Consider the following 20,736-nt stretch of genomic DNA (forward strand, 5'->3'; position numbering starts at 1 on the left):
CTTATTCTACATGGGCCCAGAATGGACTACTCTGATTAATTAAACATTCTAGCTAATCTAAAGTGTTAGGGGAAGACTACTCATCTATAAGAAGTGAAATAAATCATACATGTTTGATATAAACCAAGGACACCTTTTGATAATCCAGGAGACAGGTAGGAGACTACAATGTTATAGAGCCATCATGACAAAGGCCAGTTATAATTACACAAGGGAAGAAGGACGGCACTACTTCAGAGAGACTTCTAGGTCTTAGACTCCTAGATGTTCAGAGCTGGGAGGCGCCTCAGAGATCCTCCATCCAAGCCTTTTATGTACAGACAGGCCACTGGAGACACAGACAAATGGCAGGCTAAGTGACTGGTCTAAGGCCACCCAGGAGTCCAGCGGCAGCCACATAGTGACCAGGACACATGGTAACCAGTTTTATACGCTAACCTAATTCATCAAAGTCATACTGACCCTACTCAACTCACCATAATTTAGGAGAAGACAAAAACGATGTGCTGTCATGTGCCTTCTAAATCTGTTGATTTCCACCCAACCACGGATCTACTTTTTAATGCGTTCTATGACAGCTGTTCCCTGGATCTTCATTTTCTCACCATGGCTTCCATAGCACAATGAACACACAGGACATCAAACTGCAAATAAGATACAGCAAGGGATGTGCCCTTTCTCCGGATAGTTTTGGACTCTTCTCTCTTCTTTAATACAAGTTTTATTAGGTTTGAAAGGTGGAGAGGAGCTTCTACCAAGCATTCAATTCCAGCCTTGCAATTTAACTTGCCAGATTTAACTGGGGGATGATTAATCAATTATTTACTTAGTTGGCACCATTTTCCTGTCACTTAAATCATATTTAATTTCTATCTATTACAATCCATTATCAGTGCTGAGCCAAAACCCTTGATGCACTATTTGCTTCGGAGATGGTTTCACACATACAGCATCAAAGTACTAAGTATCCCATGTCCATTTACAGATGACGGACTGCCTCTGTTAAGACGTGGTTCATGTGCACACTTTAGAGATTTCTATAGTTTACAACTTTAACATATCCGGCGCCATTTACTACCAAGTGAAAAACCACCAGAACAACCGAGATCAATAGTCTATTTAATCTGAAAAGTCATTGTTCATGTGAAATAGGACTTAAATTTTTTTTTGAAAATCATCCAGATCTTTCATTCCTGCCCCTTTCACAACATAAAGTCTAAACTCTAAAACTATTTGAGATATAAAGGCCAAACGCAATGTACGAAACTTAATTGAATCCTAGTTTGGGGAAAGAAATGTAGAATACATTTTGGAAGGATAATTGCACTGGGTATTACATGATACTAGAGAATTAGTGTTAATTTTCTTATGTATGAAAATGGCACAGCAGTTATGTTAGATAGTGACCTTATTTTAGGGATAACATCCTTATTTTTAGGAGATGCAATAATGAAGTATTTGGGAGTAAGGTGCCAAGATGCCTGCAACTCATTATAAATAATTCAGAAAAAAATATATATATTCAGAAAAATTATAAATAATTCATAAAAACATACAGGATGGTGAAGCAAATATGGCAAAATATTAGTTTGCATTCAAGTGGTTGGTATATAGGTATCCATTGTATCATATTTATAAATTTTTTTGGTTTGAAAATTTACAATAAAAATTGGAAATTGCTAAAATATCACTTCAGAAAAATAACTTAAAATTCCATAATTTATATACCCAGCACCACCCCCGGGGAACAGAGAACTGCTGTTTGGGGAAGGAGGTGGGTAACAGGTGTCAGAAAATAACAGCTGTTTCCTAGAACGATTCTTCATCCAGAAGAGATCAACTCAGAGAAAAGCAAAGCACAGGCAGGTGAGGATACAATAAGAGGGCATCCAGCTCCTTCACACGAGGCCCTGGCAAGTTCTACCTGGTTGTTCCAGGGGCATGTGTGTGCAGCCATGGACACGTGGGTATTCAACTCCTGGGCGCTGCGCAACGGGAAGAGGGAGGCACTGGGACGCTGCAGATATGCCGATGTCCCAATTTTCACAAGGGAGTAAAGCATTACACACTTAAGAGAACACAGTGTTATAAAACCTGTGCTTCTGCATCCTCTGAAGCCACCTTGTTGTTCACTCTAGAGACGTATGTGGGGGACATACCCGAGTGCGTTTTCCTAATGGCAAACGCCCATGTCGAAAAGCCTGCCCTTTGTCTGCTGAGAGCTGCTTGCAGCTTTAACCCTTCTGTGTCTCAGCTTCCTGCTTTGTAAGAAGGGAATAAAAAGCCTATGCCACAGGTTTTCCATGAGAATCAAAGGAAATAACATTTGTAAAGAGCCTAGTACGGAGTCCGTCATCAAGAAGAGACCCAACAAGTGGTACCACATGGGTAGCTAGAATCAAAACACTCGATGGTGTCTTGTGATATTCTTCCAGCCACCATGGAAAAATCAGTGGCATGCTGTAAAACAATGAGGCTTATTCCTATCTAGTTTAAAAACTGTGCTTTAAGACGGCTGATGAATGGATCAATGTCAGCGTAGTAGAGAGAGGTTTTAAGTGTTCCAAGAACTCATCTTTACCATTTTTCTACTTTTATGTAAGACTGCGATGAATACCTACAGGTGAGCTACCAAAAATAAGCATGATGAAAAATTATAGGGAGACAACTGATACGCCAGAGAGAAGATCATTAAAGTAGAATGAGGATAGCCCAAGAACTATGTGAGATGGTCCACTGGGGTGTGGGAAGACAGATCAGAGCTCTTTCTATTTTTAAACTAAAAAAAAAAAAAAAAAGTGAAACCTCACTAATATTTTAAATAGTCCGTATTGAGAGGATAGCTTGTCAGGTCAGGTATACAAGAAGTCTGAGGGCTTCTGTAACCACAGACAACCAAAGGTCCCTCTCTTGTCTGCTTGCTCTATTTTGCTGTACTAACAGTCATTTTAGCAGAGCTCTGTTCAGTGGATTTATGGATTACATTCTCTAGTTCTAACTAAACCATTCTTAGCAAAATGGACAGCTGGTTTAAGAGAAAAAAAAAGGTTCCCACGAAGGAATTGTGGACTGAAGATAATACTAATAAAGAAAGCACAGGTGAACCACAAGAAAATCGTAGAGTGGAGGGTTCTCCATAAACACTACGACAGCAGCAGGAGACAGAAACAATGATCTGATGAGCTCTGCTTGGAAATCAATAAAAAATTTGAAATCATCAAAATGATTTGAAATATGGATTTGCTTCACAAGTTGGACCTTGCCCTAAGTATATATTATGGCTTGAGATATTAGCTCACACGTATTTAATTTATAAAATAAGAAACAATACATATATGGAAAGTGAACATTCAAAAGTTGTTTATGGGTGGAGTATTAATCAGAAATGTTTAGAGAAAATAATCAGGACTCGAATTTCAAAATAAGGGGACAATTTTAACCATAATGAAATGCACATGAGATGAATGAAAAAAAAAAACAGTTCTACATTTTGGGTCAAAAAATCCAATACATAATTACAGGATGTTGGAGATGTGGCTCCAAGCAATTCATGGTAAAGGGGACTGAGGTTTACAGGTGACCACCAGCTTTATGCCAGGTAACAATGTGCCAGGGCTAACAAAAGACACAATAGAGCTCCCTCGGAGCAGCTCTCTTGTCTAGAAATGGGGAGAAAATAGCGTCTCCATATTCTGTTGGTCCACGTGTGGAAAAATAGAGGCTTCCCCAGAGAGGCTTCTGGCATCTGTAGGAGGCTGGACTAGAAAATCTTGAAGATAATCCTAACTCTGAACTCGGAGATCTGGATAATAGGATCAACAGAACTGAAACAGTTTAGCTTGCCACACCTGCTAGGTAGTCCGCTCAAATGTTATTCCATGACAGTTGGAACTGCTACTTTGTCTGAGTCCTGTTCAGCACTGCATCCCAACACCCGGGACGGTGCCTGGCATCTAAGCCCTGTTCAGTACATGTTTGTTATCAGGGTGAGGAGCGTGTCATTACTTGAGGTCCTCATGGAGAGGCTGCGTGGGCTTTTATCTCCAAGGAAGTGCCAACTCTAAGATGCTACAATTTTATATTTGCATACTACAACCTTTACCTGGACAGATTAAAATCTTACTAGCCCAGATCTCTGAGCGTTTTTTAACAAGCTTTTAATTGAACACGCCGTATTTCTATGGGTGATTCTCTATTCAGATCAACTTTGATTTTTTTCCCCAAATAATTTGGGATTTTCTTTTTAATCTTTTTACTTTCCTTTCTGACAACCTCTTTTTCTACTGAAAATGTACAGAGAGATTACTGAAGTAAATTCTGCTAGGAATTTGTAAACAATAATACTTTGTCCTCTCGCTCTCTCTACTCTGAAGACTGCAAATAAATACAAACACAAATGTGACATAACAAGCCTCAAAATATTTTAGCTAAGGTTTAGGGAGAGAAAAATAATTAAGTGCCATGTAGATATATATGTGTGCATGAAGAGATGGAAGGCCTGGTCACATACCAGACTGATGACAGAACAGGCTCAATATTTGATGTTTCCTGCAACTTGACAGGACAATACAGAATAATTCCTTAAACAATTTCAGGTTATTAGAAATTAGATTCTTAAAAAAAAAAAACTCCAAGTGGAAACAAATGGTAGAGGAAACCACTGCCCAAATTATAAATATAAGAAATAGACATGAAAAAATATACATGAGCTAATACCCTAAAGTAGCACTGAACATAATATCCGGTGCTACAGCTAAACCTAAAATAATTTTGTCCATCTCTTTTAAAATAAATATCAAACAAGGATCTGATTTCCTCCCTGCCAGCAATAATCAGTATTTTCTGCAGAACATTTTAAAATGACACCAGTGATTACGATTTTATTCTGAAGAGAAGATCTGTCCACGCAAGCCCCTAAGAAAGATGGAAGTCTGACTGATCTTTCGAGAAAGCCTTGGAGAAATATCTACCCTCCCTATTATCCAAGACAGAGGTAGGCTAAGCATTTCCGGAACAGTGCCCCAAGTGGGGGAATGCTGTCAGAGAGTCATCTGCCCTTTGCCCAGATATCATGGCAAACCTCAGCAACCCCGAGACAGAAGCTGGCTGGTCATCTGTGATGGGGGAGGCAGAGCGTGGGCTCGTCCTACACTAGAAGAGTCGAGAGGATCGCCTCTACAGGTTATGCCCAACTCTAAGCTCTATGATGTTAGGAAATGTTGCAATTGTGGGTCTGCTGGATGATTAAATTTCACAGAGATTTCGGGAGTGTGCGGAATATACATTGTTCCTTTGAGACTTAATCTAAAGGGCAAGAAAGCAGGTCATTTTTAACACCAGGTATCATCAGCAAGATTAAAATACAAAGAAAAGCTCATTCGAGTATCAGAGTCTTATTATCAAGTAAGGAGGTGTTATAGAAGAGCCCAGAGAACACAACAGCCAAATTCAAGGTGCAGAGGAAGAGAACTATCAAAATACAGCACAAAGAAATACGCTGCTCAACTCTGTCAGTCCCTGCTAATGACAGGGCCGTCATTCCTGCTGTTTGCTATTCCAGCCAGGGCCCTGAGCCGTCGGGAGACACAGGCCACACTGTGGCTCCCCAGGCCTGGGATGACAGAGGCCCAAGAGTCCTGCTCAGTGACAGATGCTGGACTGAGATAACCAGAAAGAATAGGAAATGCACGGAACAGCAGCTGGCCCAGACAAATTCAACTTCCCACCTGCTGTTGATTTACACATTCATCTCTCAAACTCCATCCCCGTCCATGTAGAAATCTGCCAGCACGTCGAGAAATTAATCAATTTGGGGAGAGGGAGGGAGTTACCCATGGTCGATTTTATATTCTTTCTGTAAACACATTTGTGTAGCACAGAGGCAGCTGAGCTGAACAGCAGTGGCTTTTCCTGCTCTCCGCTGTAATCACCCATACACCTGGGACTCACACAGCTCTCACTGCTGTTTTCTTAGATGAGAATTTTTTTCTTTTTCCCTAGGGTAAAGCTGGCTTTGGAAACTAATTATATATGTCTGTGTTTTTTGTTGGGCTTCCGAGGACACCACGGACATCTGATTTGCATTTCTGTCTTGTTCCTCCTTCCCTGCATTTGTTGCTTTCCCTTTTGTCTGCATGGAGAACAAGAACAGTTTCCAAACATGGCTGGTCAAACATGCTACTCTTTAGAGCGTGTGTCTATATGTAAAATTCAAGCGCCTCATTTGCTGCAAAACAACCTTTATTCCGAAGAACATCTCAGCTCAAGGAAATGCTCTTTAAAATGTCTAATTCCCTACTGTGATTTCCTTTAAAGTTCTAATTAGTTGTGCACAGTAATGAATTCTGTAGATTACAGTGTTTCGTTTAAAGCACTTAAGGTACAGAAGGCTCTAATAATGAGTTTTGCCACAATCAGTCTTTGAAGAAAGTAATTTTGAAATTCAGGTTTCATATTTTTGGAGATGTCATACATCTTAGAAACAATCACAATCTTGAGTCTCAAATTAATATTTGTTGCTTAATGCCATCAAAATGTCAGATTAATGAGTAATTAACAATGTGTGTACATAATGTTATTTCCTTCTCTCTGCAGAGGACAAACGCATAATGGAGAATTCAAGATATGAAACATCTTTCAACAAATATATTTTCAGAGTTTCCATTTTAAATAACTTACTACCAGGTCTGTAACCGTCTGTCTTTAACGGTCAGCAAACAGCTGGGTTTCTAGATAACACAGCGGACATAAAATATTCATGTTATTTAAGCTATTTCTACATTTTACTAATATTCTTTGATTTGCTGGTTTTGAAGGGGAAAGGAACCATCACCCCTGCTACACCCCCTCCCCCCGGACACACACACCCACACAGACTCTTTTTTTAAAAGATTTATTTGCACCAACAACTTCCTTTGGTTATGCTCTGTTTTAGAACAAGGAAGCTACTTCTTATCCCATATTGGCTTTTCTATCTTTCCTTCTCTTGGACTTAATTGAAACTTGACCCTCTCTGAGCACTCTTCCCACTTTCTCAGCCTCCCAGGAACAGGCAGGGAGCTGTTTCCTGCCTGGTCACCGTAAGCTCTTCGCTTGGCACAACCCTCCACGATGGAGTCATGTCCCCAGTCCGACTGCTCCCGAGAGCCCTGTGGCCATTCAACTCCATAAAATCCTCTCTCGTCTACACTGGCCTCCCTCTTTCCTTTCAAGACTTGGGGCTCATGATTTGCAAACTACCCTCTCCCACGGCCCAGCCTCCTTTGCTGTCCTGACATCTTCCTAAACCCCTCCAGGGAATCCCTAGCCCTGGACTAGCCCCACCATCCATTCTGCCCATTCCTGCCACCGAGTCACCAACCCTTAAACACCTGGTTTGGTACAGATCCAAATACGGCCAACTTGAGAAGTACGGATGCTGCAGCAGACCCCACGGGAACTGTTCCAGCCTGCTTCCCGAGCCGCTGAGGCTCCCAGCTTGTCCTTGGCCGCCAGCCTGGCCTCAGTGGAGAGCCCTGGTGCCAGACTGACAGAGCAGGCCAACCCTCTGGCGGGCGTGTCACACGTCTAACCCCCCGTCTTCACTAAAGCAGGAAGGTCCTCTCAGCTCTCCTCCCCATGAGTTTGGGGTCACACCTAGCCCCCTCTTAATGGTATCTCGTTCTACACTTACCCTTTCTCTCTCCTGAGCAGCTCTGCTGACACTTCATTATCTTTTTTTGAATTTATTTATTTATTTTTTAAGATTTTATTTATTTATTTTGTAGAGAGAGCACAAGTAGGCAGAGCGGCAGGCAGAGGGAGAGGGAAAAGCAGGTTCCCCAATGAGCCAGGAGCCCGATGCAGAGCTCAATCCCAGGACCCTGGGATCATGACCTGGGCCAAAGGCAGACACTAAACCACCTGAGCCACCCAGATGCCCCACTTCATTATCTTTTAAAACAAAGACAAAACCCTTTCTTTGACCCCGTTCTTATTCCTCTTAACTCTTCAGTCAAACCTTCTGTTTCCTGTCAAATCCCTTGACTACGTGCTTCCCACCCATGGGCCCTCGCTGTTCATTCATTCCTCTCTGAACCTTCCAGAGTCTGGCCTCCTTCTAGCCTGACGATGCTACTGAAAATGATACTGAAGGTTCACCACGCACTTGACTCTTGACAAATTCATTAGCATTTCTCTTTCCTTCCCTCTTGATCAGCGGCTCTCAATACTGCCCGGGCACAAGGATCGTTCATGAAGCTTTAAAAAAATATAATGTCCAGACTGGGTCCCGCCTGGAGAAACTGCAATTTAATCACCTTGGCGTGGGGCTCAGATGCTGGCATATTTTGAAAAGCGCCCCAGGTGCTTGCAGCGTGTACCAGCGACTCCACCCCCGGCATGATCGCAGTGTGTACAGGGAAATCTCCGGCTACGCTCCAGGCATGGACCTTCTTCTCTGCTCATCCTGCACTCCTTCTGGCGTCTGTTCTGCTTCCTGTTCTTTAGCTGTACCCTGTGCATCTTCTCTGAAGGACATTTTCCCCCCGACACTACCTGTTCCTTTTCCCCTCTCATAGGTCATTCATAATTCCTAACATGAACAATGTCCAGATCTTGTCTCTCACTAAAACCCAAAGCTCAGTTCCTCAGCAGGACTCCTGTGCATTTCTACTTGCCCAGTTTGTGGTGATTTGGTGACTGCAATGATCTACAACCATCTCCTTTCTCATCAGTCCCACCCCTATCACTAGTACCACTGCGTATTTTTTATTTCGATTTAAACTGCACTGAAATAAAAGTCCTGAAAAGTGTCCACTGTGGAACCTTGCTTGCCTCCAAATTCATGTGAAAGGAAATGAAACCACAAGGGAGATTCATTGTATTCTATCAATTACATTAATTAAAAAAAAAAACAACAACGACAACAAAACCAGAGGTACCCTCCAGACCCATATAAGATGCAAGAGAACCTGCTTTCAAATCTCCTCATTACTGATGGTCAAGAAGTGGTTGGCCCTGGGATTCCTCGCAAACATGCTGATCATTGAATTGACATGGTGTATAGCCTTGCCTCCGTGGCACAACCAGCTCCCTCCAAGGCACTCTGCGTCATCCAACATGCCCTGATTTCCCATGCGGAGCACCGAGAAATCTATGCAAAATATGTGGTAAAAAAAATGGTCCCCAAAATGCCCTCAGAGGCTCAAAGTGCCAATGACGCACAACATCCTGGAACAGGAGGCCTCAGGGGTGGGATGTCACCTGCTGGTGCATTTTATGATGCCTCGTGGAGTTCCTTCATCTTGGCTCTGGGGCCGCACGTGGGTTCGACTCTATAGTTCTCCTACCCTCTGTCCACAGACCCCGTTGCCCAAGTTTGCTTTCTGTCTCAAGAACTGAGTCTAGTGAGGATGCACTCTCAAAACCATTAATACAGCTATTGAAATATACCCATTCACTTACCTTCTCAAGCAATAAAAAGGGCGCCACAAGTCATGAAAATCACATTAAAAATATCATGGAAATCGAAGCATATTCTTGATGCTTTCTTATAGACCTAATACATGTTTTTAACAAACCAGAAAATGTTTACCTTTTTTCTCAATTTGCCTGTCCAAAGGTGAGTCCAAAGGTGGGTCCTACTTCTGCCTGTCAGGGCTCCTCTTGTAGACCATCCGGGACCGCAGTCAGACCACACCCCTACAACTCATGTCCTGAGCTCCTACACTTTCCACCGTTCTCACACATTTATGAGCGCTCAACAGAACTGCTGGAAAACAGTCCTTTTTAGCCATCAGAAATTCAGGTCTCCAAGGAGCCAGGTTTGTGCCCAGAGCCCTGTAGAAAACAAGCTCGGGTGACATTCGCCACAGCCTGATCCAGTGTGCCCCAGTAGGGAACTGGAAGGAAAGGCAGACCAGCTGCCCTTTCAGACCCACATGACACTCCCGTCTCTTCGGACCAACTACTGCAACAGAGTGAGTGTTTTCCACATTGTGAGGCAACAAGGTCTAATCTCATTATTAATCCTCAGCTCACATGATATCACGCCCATGAGATGGTATACATAACAGGGAGACACCTGCACCCTTATGTTACAAAGGACCACCATGGGGGGGGGGGTTGATGGGGAATGTGAGTGAACATGTGCCTCCACAACCTTCTGCCCTAAACATGTAGGAAAGGGAAGTAGGGAGAGAAGTTCGGGTTGGATTACAGGGCAGGAGATATGTCCCTGCCGGAGACTAAGCTTCAAATGAATGTTCAGCCCAAAGAGCCACTAATGCTAGAGAGCTTGGCTCTGCGAAAATTTAATAAAACAAGAGACAGCAAGAATTCACTTTGGGAGTGGATATTAGCAGAGCTCATCCAATCAAAAGATATGGTGGCACTTTTGGACACCCGTGTTCACAGCAGTGCTATTCATGTAGCAAAGAAGTGAAAAAAAAAAAAAAAAACAAAGTCCATCAACAGATGAATGGATTATCAACATGTGGGATCTAGACATAGATATACAATGGCATAGTATTCAGCCTTAAAAAGAGAAGTTCTGCCCCGTACTACATGACATGGCCGAGCCTGGAGGACATTATGCTGAGTCAAACAAGCCAGTCACAAAAAGACAAGTACTGTGTGGTTCCACTTATATGCTATGTCTAGAGTAGTCAAACTCCTAGAAACAGAAAGTAGAATGGTCGTTGCCAAGGGCTAGGGAGAGGGGGGGAAAGGGAAGTTAAGTTATTGTTTAATGGGTATAGAAGTTTCCATTTTGCAAGATGAAAAAGAGTGGCTGCACGACAATGTGAATGTACTTAACACTACTGAATTCTACACTTGAAAGTGATTAAGATGGTAAATGTTAGGTTATGTGGTTTTAACCACAATAAACAAAATCTACAGATGAATAGATGATAGATAGATAGATAGATAGATAGACAGATAGATAGATAATAGATAGTTTTGCAGCTATAAAACTGTAAGTTTTCCCACTGGCAGAGAACCCAAATGGTCTCTCCCCTACCATCCCTCAAGTTTCATAAAACCCGTACTGCACTCATTGGTTGGACTAATTTTGTTTCAAAGTGTGAGGACACTCGTCTCACCTCCTTTGCACTTAACATTCCAATCTTTATAGTGCTTAATGGTGAACTGCCTATGAACTGTGCCCCTGTTTGTGAGCCACCGACAAAAACTCAAAAAGACCCTCCCCCCCAACTCCCACCTGTGCCTTGCTCAACACCAGGCCCCAGGAAAAGATGAGCTCAAGCAGCCAAACACTGATTCTGGAAAGGAGGGCCTCACCATCAATCACTTCTTTCAAAAAAAAAAAAAAAATTTTTTTTCCCATGATCAGAACATAGGTTGGTGCTGCTTCAGCAAATTAACACCGTTTGCAATTCCTTACCTTTTTGTTTTGATGCGAAAGACGTGAAGGAATTTCATTGCAACGGGACACAGCGACAGATCACCAGGTTGGGAAGCAAAGCAATAAAGAAAAGGAAAGAGAAAACCATTAGTTTATATCCTTGGAAAAAAGGACAAAGTACACTGTTCTATTGCATGAAGAAAACAGCAGTAACACAACACAGATATTTTGAAACACAGTGACATGCTCCGTTAACAACTACCTCTTCTGCCATCATAATTAGAAACCCATCGCTTCTGGCACAGACAACAAAGAGAAGACTCTTCGGCATCTTCCCAAGCACTTCCTCCCTGAGCCTGGCTTTTCTTAGCGGTTGATTCCATTACTAAAAACACAAGGGATATGATCCCTCCTCTACAATGCAGAACTTTGGGTCTACCTAGGTACAGATTTCTCTCTTTGCAACACCTTCTCTTGAACCCAAGCAAAGAATTCCACTCTCTAAACCTATATCTAACATGCTGGCACCAACACTTCTATATTTCCCAACATTTCTGAGAAGTGACTGTGAAATATTCAGCACACGTGGCCCCACAGAAGAGGCTTCAGGTGCCTCCACTGAGGAAGGTGGCCCCTGTACCCCAGTCCTGGTAGGCTAGGGCAGCCCTCTACAGGGTGGTCAGGCCGACGGTCTCTCTCATCCCTGGGCTTGCTGTGCTATCCCAAACCCTGAACAGGGAAATGCACAGTGGGGCGCACTCCCTAGCAGAGCCTAAAGCCACCAGCCCGTGCACACACACACGCACACTTGTACACATTTCCTAATATGCCTGATCCCAAACTCATCTGCACTCTCAAGCCGTGTGGCTGAGCTCAGGAGCAGGGAGTTGTGTTCCCTGCTCTACTGGGAAGAAAATACATTGTAGAAACAATGGAAGGAGAGACGGTGAAGCCCCCTTCCCCTCGGGGATGAAGGAACACGCATTACCTAGCGCTGAGACAGAACTGAACCAATATGATTTGGAAAAATCATCTTTTTCTTGTTAAAAAAAGGCAAATTCTCACAGCCTGGCTCAAAATTTAGGTCAGTGTCTCCTGGGAAAACTGTCTTTTTTTCTTTAACGTATTTTACAGACATTATTTCAATGGCTATTGTTAGCTTTCTGAGGTGAGCCCTGCACAGAATATGCTTACAGCTTGGCTGACTTTTTACTCCAGGGCAAAGGACAAGGGGACCATGTTGCACCTCACTGAATGCTAGCCTGACCCCTCTTCCAGCCAGCTGAACCAGTGTCCACCTGGCAGACTATGGGACTCATGGGAGGTTGCAGAGGATGTGTATTCCTCTCTCATAGAAGAGGCACCTTTCACCCCTTCTCATCAGAACAGTAGCTAGCACAGAAGGACGCACAGCTCTCTGTCTAGCCAAGGACACGGATCAGGTTGACCTGATTCCAGATGGATCTGGAGCTTGTGGTTGTGTCAGAGATGACTAACCGTCCACCAAGCCCGCTTCCCTTTCCTCCTGGGCATAGGCTGGGCTGCACTTCCCAGTCTCCCTCGAAGTAAGTCATGGCTATGTGGCTGGGTTCTGGTCAAAGAAGACTGTGAGTGGAAGCGACCAATGCCACCTCCAAGATGTGCCCATCGAACCACCCGTTCAGCCGTCTCACCCCTGCCCCTGTCTGCTGGACGCCCGGTGTCCAGGATGAAGATGGCAGGGCACCGTTGTCCTGGGGTGCTGACTGTGTGGGGCACAGCTTACCCTGCCCAGCGACCGAAGCTTCTGGGCACAGGAAATGGATTTCTGTACCAAGCTGCTGGGGTCTGGGGTTTATCTGTCACAGAGGTCCACATTACTCTTAACGAGTACACCATTTCTAGTCCCTTGGGAGTGACTGGACTCCGGATCTTAACTTCTATTAGATGTCTCTGTGAGCTTCCAACAAATCCCTCCCTTTCCCCTTCAGTTATTCTGAGCACAGTCATTCCTCACAACCAAGGGATCTCTTAGTAGAACAAAGACTTGAAGAAAATGTCTGGGGGTGGGGGGCAGGTGGCTTTGTGTCCTCCCTTGTGCAGCTCAGAAGGGCTGAGAGCACCACAAGCAGAGCCAATGACAGGCACTGACAAGGCTCACACCCATGGCATCAGCTAGCTTGTTGGCCTCCACCGCAGCCCACCTCGAAAAAGACAAACGGGCTTAAATTAATTGACAATGCACGTAACCAAGAATTTCCTGCCAGAAAACCTTGGATCAGACCAAAGTCCCGAAGCTCTTCAGTGATAAATATGAATAGAGAGACAACTGCTTCTAGTTGGTTTAGGTCAAGCCTTTAGTGACCGTCCCTTCTGTGACTTTCCATAGTAAGGAAACAAACTTTTCCAGAGGAGGGAAAAAAGAAAAACTCTTTAGAGTGTTCCTCGTTGTGCATGCTTTGCTGCAGGGAGACAGTTGCTAGGAACTGTTCAGCAAAGGGGTGCAGCAACACTACCTTCCACCTTAGGAAAACACGCTCAGTCACACATTTCCAGAACACACTCCATATGGGCTGAAACAGCTATGCCCAAGATCACACTTGTCTCTTGTGGATGGAAATGTATAAATTCATTTAATATCTACGGAGTGTCTATAACATGGATGACACTGGGGTCGATGCTGTAGGGGAAGCCAGGGCTTAGGGTTTTTGTTCCTGTCTTCAAATTGCTTACCAACTACTAATAGAAGCAGGGCGTAAGCATCAGAGGTAAAATAAAATAAGATGATAGTATAATGATGTCACAAAGATGCCTACAGCCCAAACATCAGGCAGCATTCAGCCTATTGTTTGAAGCCAATTGTTTTTTCAAACCCATGTGCTAATTTGCCAACACCACTGTTCCCTGGGATCCCCAAGTCTGGTTGCCCTGTTCCATGTCTTTCCCCCATAATATATATATCACTTTGTAACATGCTACTGAATTGACTCTAATGTATCTGCTAAGCTTCATGAAGGGCAGGTTTCCTATTTTGTTCTCCCTCCTACCCCAGGGCCTCACACACAGCTCTGGGCACAGCAGATGAAGAATAGGTATTCGTCAAACAAAGGAAAACTAGCCCCAGTTTCTAAATAGTGAAACTAACAATAAACAATCACTGTGTTCTTACAGACGTTCTTTAGCCTCACAGGAACAGCCCAGTTTCTTCAGACTCTCTGACGACAGTAACAGGAGCCCCCAGGCCTACTCCCCAGTGGGAAATACAGGGCGAGGCTACAAACTGATAGGAATCTCAGGTGTCGAGCACGAGAGGCTGGTATTCAGAAGATGCAGCAGGCAGAACCTGTGTTTCACGTGACCATCTTATTATTTGATTTAGTAATGGCATAACCAGGAAGGTGACCCTTGGTTACCTCCATGTCCAGTGGGCCATCAGAGCTATTAGCACCATTAAAAATACGGCGATAACATAAAGAAGGAGAGATTGGGTGCCCTGCACAAAATGTATGTTCTAATGCAACAAAACCTGGATCTACAAGAGCTTGATGATAAATCCCTGGCCTGTGTACTTAGCGAGGGGCTGAAAAGAACTCTGGGGGGCAGAATGAATTTCGGCTGTTCACCCCAGCTACTACACACATCTTCTTTATTCCAGATGCCCACAATATCGTGCAGGCTCCTAAGGAAACTCGAAACACAGATTCTTGCTTCTCTCCTAGCAATCCGGGTGCCAGGTATTTATTTTACATTCTGTGCTCCTCTGGCATGCATGGGGAAAAACTGATTTTAAGGAGTTCCTCCCAAACCACGCCGTATTTAATCACTTGCTGAAATGAACAGGACATGGCCTTGTGGCCTCCTGTGTTCGGCTCACAGCTGTGACTGAGCGGGCTTTTCAGGGAGACTGTGATCGGTGCGCACACGTCTCCCTCACTGTCACGGGCACAAAAAAGATACAGATCCTTGTCTACATGGTGCCCAGGAAACAAACCAAAGAAGTATCTCATTATAGTGAAGACACAGCCAACAGATACGTCCTGTGCCAGCTCCGCGTGCACAAAGAATTACGCAGAAACCCATCTGCCAGGACCACAGTTTAATTTTCAGACGCAACACTTGGTCCTAAGATTCCAAGCTGAGAATGGATTTTGATAGAAAGTATCTTCATTTGTCAGACAAAAAGAGGTCCTCTTTGGGAAGTGAGAGGTCCTTACTGTCCAGCAGAACTGAAAAGGGAAAGCTGTCATTCCAGGTAAAGTCCCACTCTGAGATTTGGTCTAATGAGAAAACAAAAGGAATCCCTCAAACGGCGTGGCTCCCAGGGAGAGGGCTGGTTTAATGATTTTGCACTCCTTTCCGCCGTCCATCATCTCCCTGGAGGTTTAATTTTTAATAAATTGTGTGTGTATGAGTCCTGGAGTGCACGTGTGAGCATGCACGAACACACACACGCACAGACATGCACATTAAGGGAACACATGACTTTATTAACTCTCCAGCTGCTGGCTGCATGGGGTCCATGGGCACGGTCTCCCCCTCCCCATTACAGGCACTGCATTTACAAACCCCATATCCTCCACTCACTCCTTCCTTTTTGGAGCCCATGCCGACCCTGCCTAAAGGAGGCCCTCATAAAACATGGGATACAAAGCCAATTTTTTGGCTTGTAAGGCGAGGCAGCAGAGATATGAGCAAATCATCTCGAAGAATAAAGCAGTCCAAGGAGTGGGCATGCCCTCTGAAGAGGGCAGAGGAGAAAGGGTACTGGCCTTGAAAGTGAAAAAAGCAGAGGTCTCCATCACTGTCTTCATTATGTGGTCTATCCCCTTGTATGGTGACTTTTCTTCTCACACAAATGTCTCTCTCCCTAGGCTGTGAATGCTCTGTGGGAAGGGACTGTTTATTACTGACGCTTGTATCCAAAGCTCCTGGAGAAGAATCTACGTGCAGGAGACGTTCCTATACTTTATCTCACTGGTTGATAACTCATGGGGTACTTTTATTACCATTTCACAGAAGAACAGATGGAGGCGTGGAGATCAGAAGTTGCTTGCCCAAGCTCACGGAGCTAATAAGTGACAGGCCTGAACTAAGCTAAGTCTGCCTGGTTCCCAAATCTTTCTGGTAGGCCACTGTTCCTGCATGAAGAACCTGTGTAATGAACAGTTACTGAATAGATGGGCAATGCTGTGAGTATTAGATGCTGTTGGAAAGAGTGCAGATGCCAAAAGTTTGGGGTGAATAGTGCAGAGCTTAAGTAATGAAGCAGACAGCAGCCAAGCAAAGGCATAAAACCATCCCAGGGCAGAGAGGCCACACTTCAGTGCCAGACAGGTGGGTGGCATGCCACAGAGAGTCCATGGGAGAGATGAGCGCTCAGCCACGCCCAGTGTGATGAGAACCGGGCACCCCACCCTTTGTGACACCGGTATCTGGCACAAAGATGAAGCTACTTCGTGTCCAAGGGCCAAGGTGTTTTAAGTTCTCAACAATCAACAGACAACTGACCTGCTGAGATATAACCCATCATTAAATTGAGAAGTACCCGAATCTTTCTCTTTGCTCATATGAAGGGACGCTGCTCATCACCTGCTTGGTTTTGTTACTGGGCACTAATCACTTAGCTTTTTATTATTATAATTAGTTTTCCGCTGGGTGGAGATTGAATTACAACATTTCAATGCCCTGCAACTCTTATTATTGATATTTTGTCATTTCTATCCTCCTGTCACTACTTAACCATCACCAATTTTTGCTAAAAGCAGTGGGATTTTTAAAACACTTTAGAAGACAGTATCCAACTAAAAAGATGTTGCATTTGTACTTCCATTATAATCTCCCGTCCCTTCTTTTTACGTGAGCAATTAGAACAGCGGAGATGCAGGCTTTGTTTCCAATGGCTCCTGGAGGAAAAGAGACGAGGCGCTTCTCTGTGCACGTGCCTCCCAGCTCCCCACGGCACACACAGGTGGACACAGTGGTTTCACTACAGCCCCACTAAGTCCCATTTATTGCAAATTCCATTTATTATTCTAAGGCAGTAGAATTAGATTTGGGTAATAACAGAATTACCTGGAGAGCTTTTGTAAAAATGATTCCTAAACCCCATCCCTGGGGATTCTGGGGTGAAGTCCTGGGATGCATATTTAACAAGTACTCAGGTGGGTCCATGAGGGAATTGGGCTTGGGAATCACAGTTCTAACTAATGTACAAGGGGTAATGGAATAGAAACAATGTGTGGTTCATATGACCTTCAAAAATTCGCCACTGCCTTTAACGCCGGTAGAAATGTATTTGGTGGGCATCTAGCATGCACCAGGGTGCCACTGTGGGAGGCAGGGGGAGGCACAGCCGGTCCTCAGGAGGGAGGCTTTCTCCTCTAGAGGAGGGTAAGCCTGGCCTTGTGGCTTGCACCAAGATCCATCTGACTGGTGTGGAGTAAGCTGCATGCTGCGAGGAAGCGGGTGGATGTCCTAGAATATGGGACACTATTGCAGGTGTGATCTGCGGGGTAGATGGGGTTCTCCCACGTGAATCTGTTTATTCCCGGTACTGTGGGGGCAAATTTGCATTGTGTTTGCAGTGGGGGCTGTGTCCTTGAGCAGCTTCTTATTTGGAAAATAACAATGATACCTTTTAGGAGAGAAATTTTAATCTAAGATGCATTGCAGAAATACATAAGAACATATGAGAGACAAGAGAAGCTCGATAATTTGTCAATCGCATTGGCTGAGAATACAATTATGAGAAAAATGAACTGCAATGATATAATAGATCTTTTTGTGTTACTTAAAAACGAAGCCATAAAAGAGTAGGGTGATAAGCAAAGCGTAAGGAATATGGCTGTAAACACATGTGAATTAGTTTCATGACCACGTGAGTGATGCTCACCCCATCTTCAGCTCCACCTGGGGGGCGGGGGAGAGGCAGCATCCTGTGCCTTGGAATCAAGACAGACTTGGGTTCAAATCCCAGCCTCACCACTCAGATGAGCTGTCTGACCTTGAGTGAACCTTGAATAAGCTCACCACACATGAGCTCTCTTGTTAAGAGTGGTGTGAAAAGTAGAGCTCATATTGGAAAGCACGAAGCACAGGGCTTGTCCCATGATGGGCGCTCAATAAATGGAAGCAATTTACTGTTATTATTATTTGTTGTTAGAAGTAGTTTATGGAAGGAGAGACTCAGAAAGATTGAGGATCCAACTCTGCAATGGAGGACAAGACCCAGGTGGCGTCACAGGTGATTTCAATGTGTATTTTAATTTTGAAGGCGGGGTTGGGCCGTTTGAAGCTCCGCTCCCACGTGCAGCCTCGTGACCTCTGTCCTGCCATCTCCCAGGTGGCTCTGAGCAGGCTGTCCACCTCTGCCTGACTCAGATGGCAGCCTCTAGACCAAAGTGGTGCAGACAGTCCTGTCTGCCCAAACCCAGTGGCAAAGGGCCACAACCACCACCCCTGGCCAACGTCTCTGGTGCAGTTTGGTTAAGGAAAAAGAACACTTAATATAATTTAATCCCTTCCGTTAATAAAGATAATTGAGACTTCTCTTGATTTGTGTACAGTAATTTTTCTACTCTGGAATATGCTGTCCTTTTTCAGCATGACATAGTGACGGGGATTAGAATTTCTAAGATGCTCCAATAATCATCACAGATGATTACTGGTCTCTTGGCTGACAGGTATAACAGTGAAAACCAGCCTGGCCTGGAATCTTCAGAGGACTTAGGGAAAGCCTGCTCTACCAGATTTCTCATTCAAACATTGAACTAAGCCCTTATGGAACAACATCATCCATTTGGTAAGACATTACCAAAAAGTTATTACCCAATTAAGTGCTTCAGACATCTGAGGGTTGCATTCTGTTTGGTTCTAATCATATTACTTAAAATTTTATAAGTTGTCTGATTAGAAGGCTGATTTAATTAGAGCACTAATAGAAATGACAGATATTACATATGCTCATCTAGAACCTTTTTCAATTCTATTCGAGGTACCACAAGTGTGATGGCTCATCCAGGCCTCTAATGACAGAAGGTCTTAAGCAATCTGTGCATACTTTTACGACACACAGTAAATACACATTCAAAGCACCGCTGAGGAATTTCACAGAAGTGTCAATTCATGCCCTTTTGCCAGAACCCAAGTAATCCAGCTGTCAGCAAATGTGCCTTATGCCGGACTTTAATGCTGTAGGGAAAGCCAGACGAATACTCACAGGAATAACGGGATTTTTTTTTTTTTATTTCAAGGTATATGCCTTATCACTCTGGTGTCTCTAAGTAAGTGACTCTCCAAGGAAAGTTCTTCAAAAATAAATTACCATCAGAAGCTATACTGAAGAAATGAAATAAACTGCTATTTTTCATATGTAATGAACTTTAAGAGAGTAAGACTAAAAAATGAATAAAGGATTTTGAAATGTCTTGTGACTCTACAGTTTGCAATCGGAAGAACACACCACAGCTGTGGTGTATAGACAGGCTTTATTAAACAGACAGACACCTCCCCTCTGGTGGGCAGAGGACTCAAAAAAGAGAGGTGGGGGCTATTCACTGAGCAGAAGAATGCCGAGAAGGGCTTGTGTGGCTGAGCCATCCTGGGAACCAAGGAAGGAAAACCAAGGTCAGAGATGGTCCAGGGCTCTCCCTTTAAAGAGCACAAATGGCTGGGAAGAGACCCCTCCTTGCTAGGCTAGCCGACTTCACTCCCTACATGCCCCTTCGTCCTCTTTCCCCAGCCTAGAGAAGACCGAGGGAAGGGAAGGAGGGGAAGTCATTCATTCCGGGTCTTCTGCCTACCCAGTGAGAGCAGCTATGGCTTCTCTCTCCCAACCTCTGGAATCTCTATCCCCTCTCTTTCCCTTGAAGATAGGAGAGGTGACTATCTGAGAGAATCCCTTTGGAGAGGCCCATGTGAAAAGGTACCTGGCATCTTGGTCCCCAGCCAGGTGACTGCTTGGTCAGCTGACATGCTGATCTCTCTGAGCCTACCTGAGCAGGTGAAAAGAGGATCGGAAGGAAATGGCAAGGCAAAGAGAGTGTGGTGGTCACTTGGGGGAGGCAAGGATGTATGAGCTCCCCATGGGTCATGCAGCCCTAAGTCTCCTTTACCAGGACCCTTTCAGGATGGCGGTCTGCAGAAAAAGGGACTTCAGGAAGAAAAGATGGTGGTTATATCATCAGGTGGCTAGATGGAATAGAGCTGACATTGGATGTCCCACACCTGGGAACCATGCCATGGAGAGTTCCCTAAAGGGACTCTCAAGAACACTCCCTTGGGGGGCACCTGGGTGGCTCAGTCGTTAAGCATCTGCCTTCAGCTCAGGTCATGATCCCAGGGTCCTGGGATCGAGCCCCACATCGGGCTCCCTGCTCGGCGGGAAGCCTGCTTCTCCCTCTCCCACTCCC

The sequence above is a fragment of the Eumetopias jubatus genome, unplaced genomic scaffold (assembly GCF_037043125.1).
Source record: "Eumetopias jubatus isolate StellerSeaLion01/CBP00866 unplaced genomic scaffold, mEumJub1_p1.0 scaffold_13, whole genome shotgun sequence".
Taxonomy (NCBI): Eukaryota; Metazoa; Chordata; class Mammalia; order Carnivora; family Otariidae; genus Eumetopias; species Eumetopias jubatus.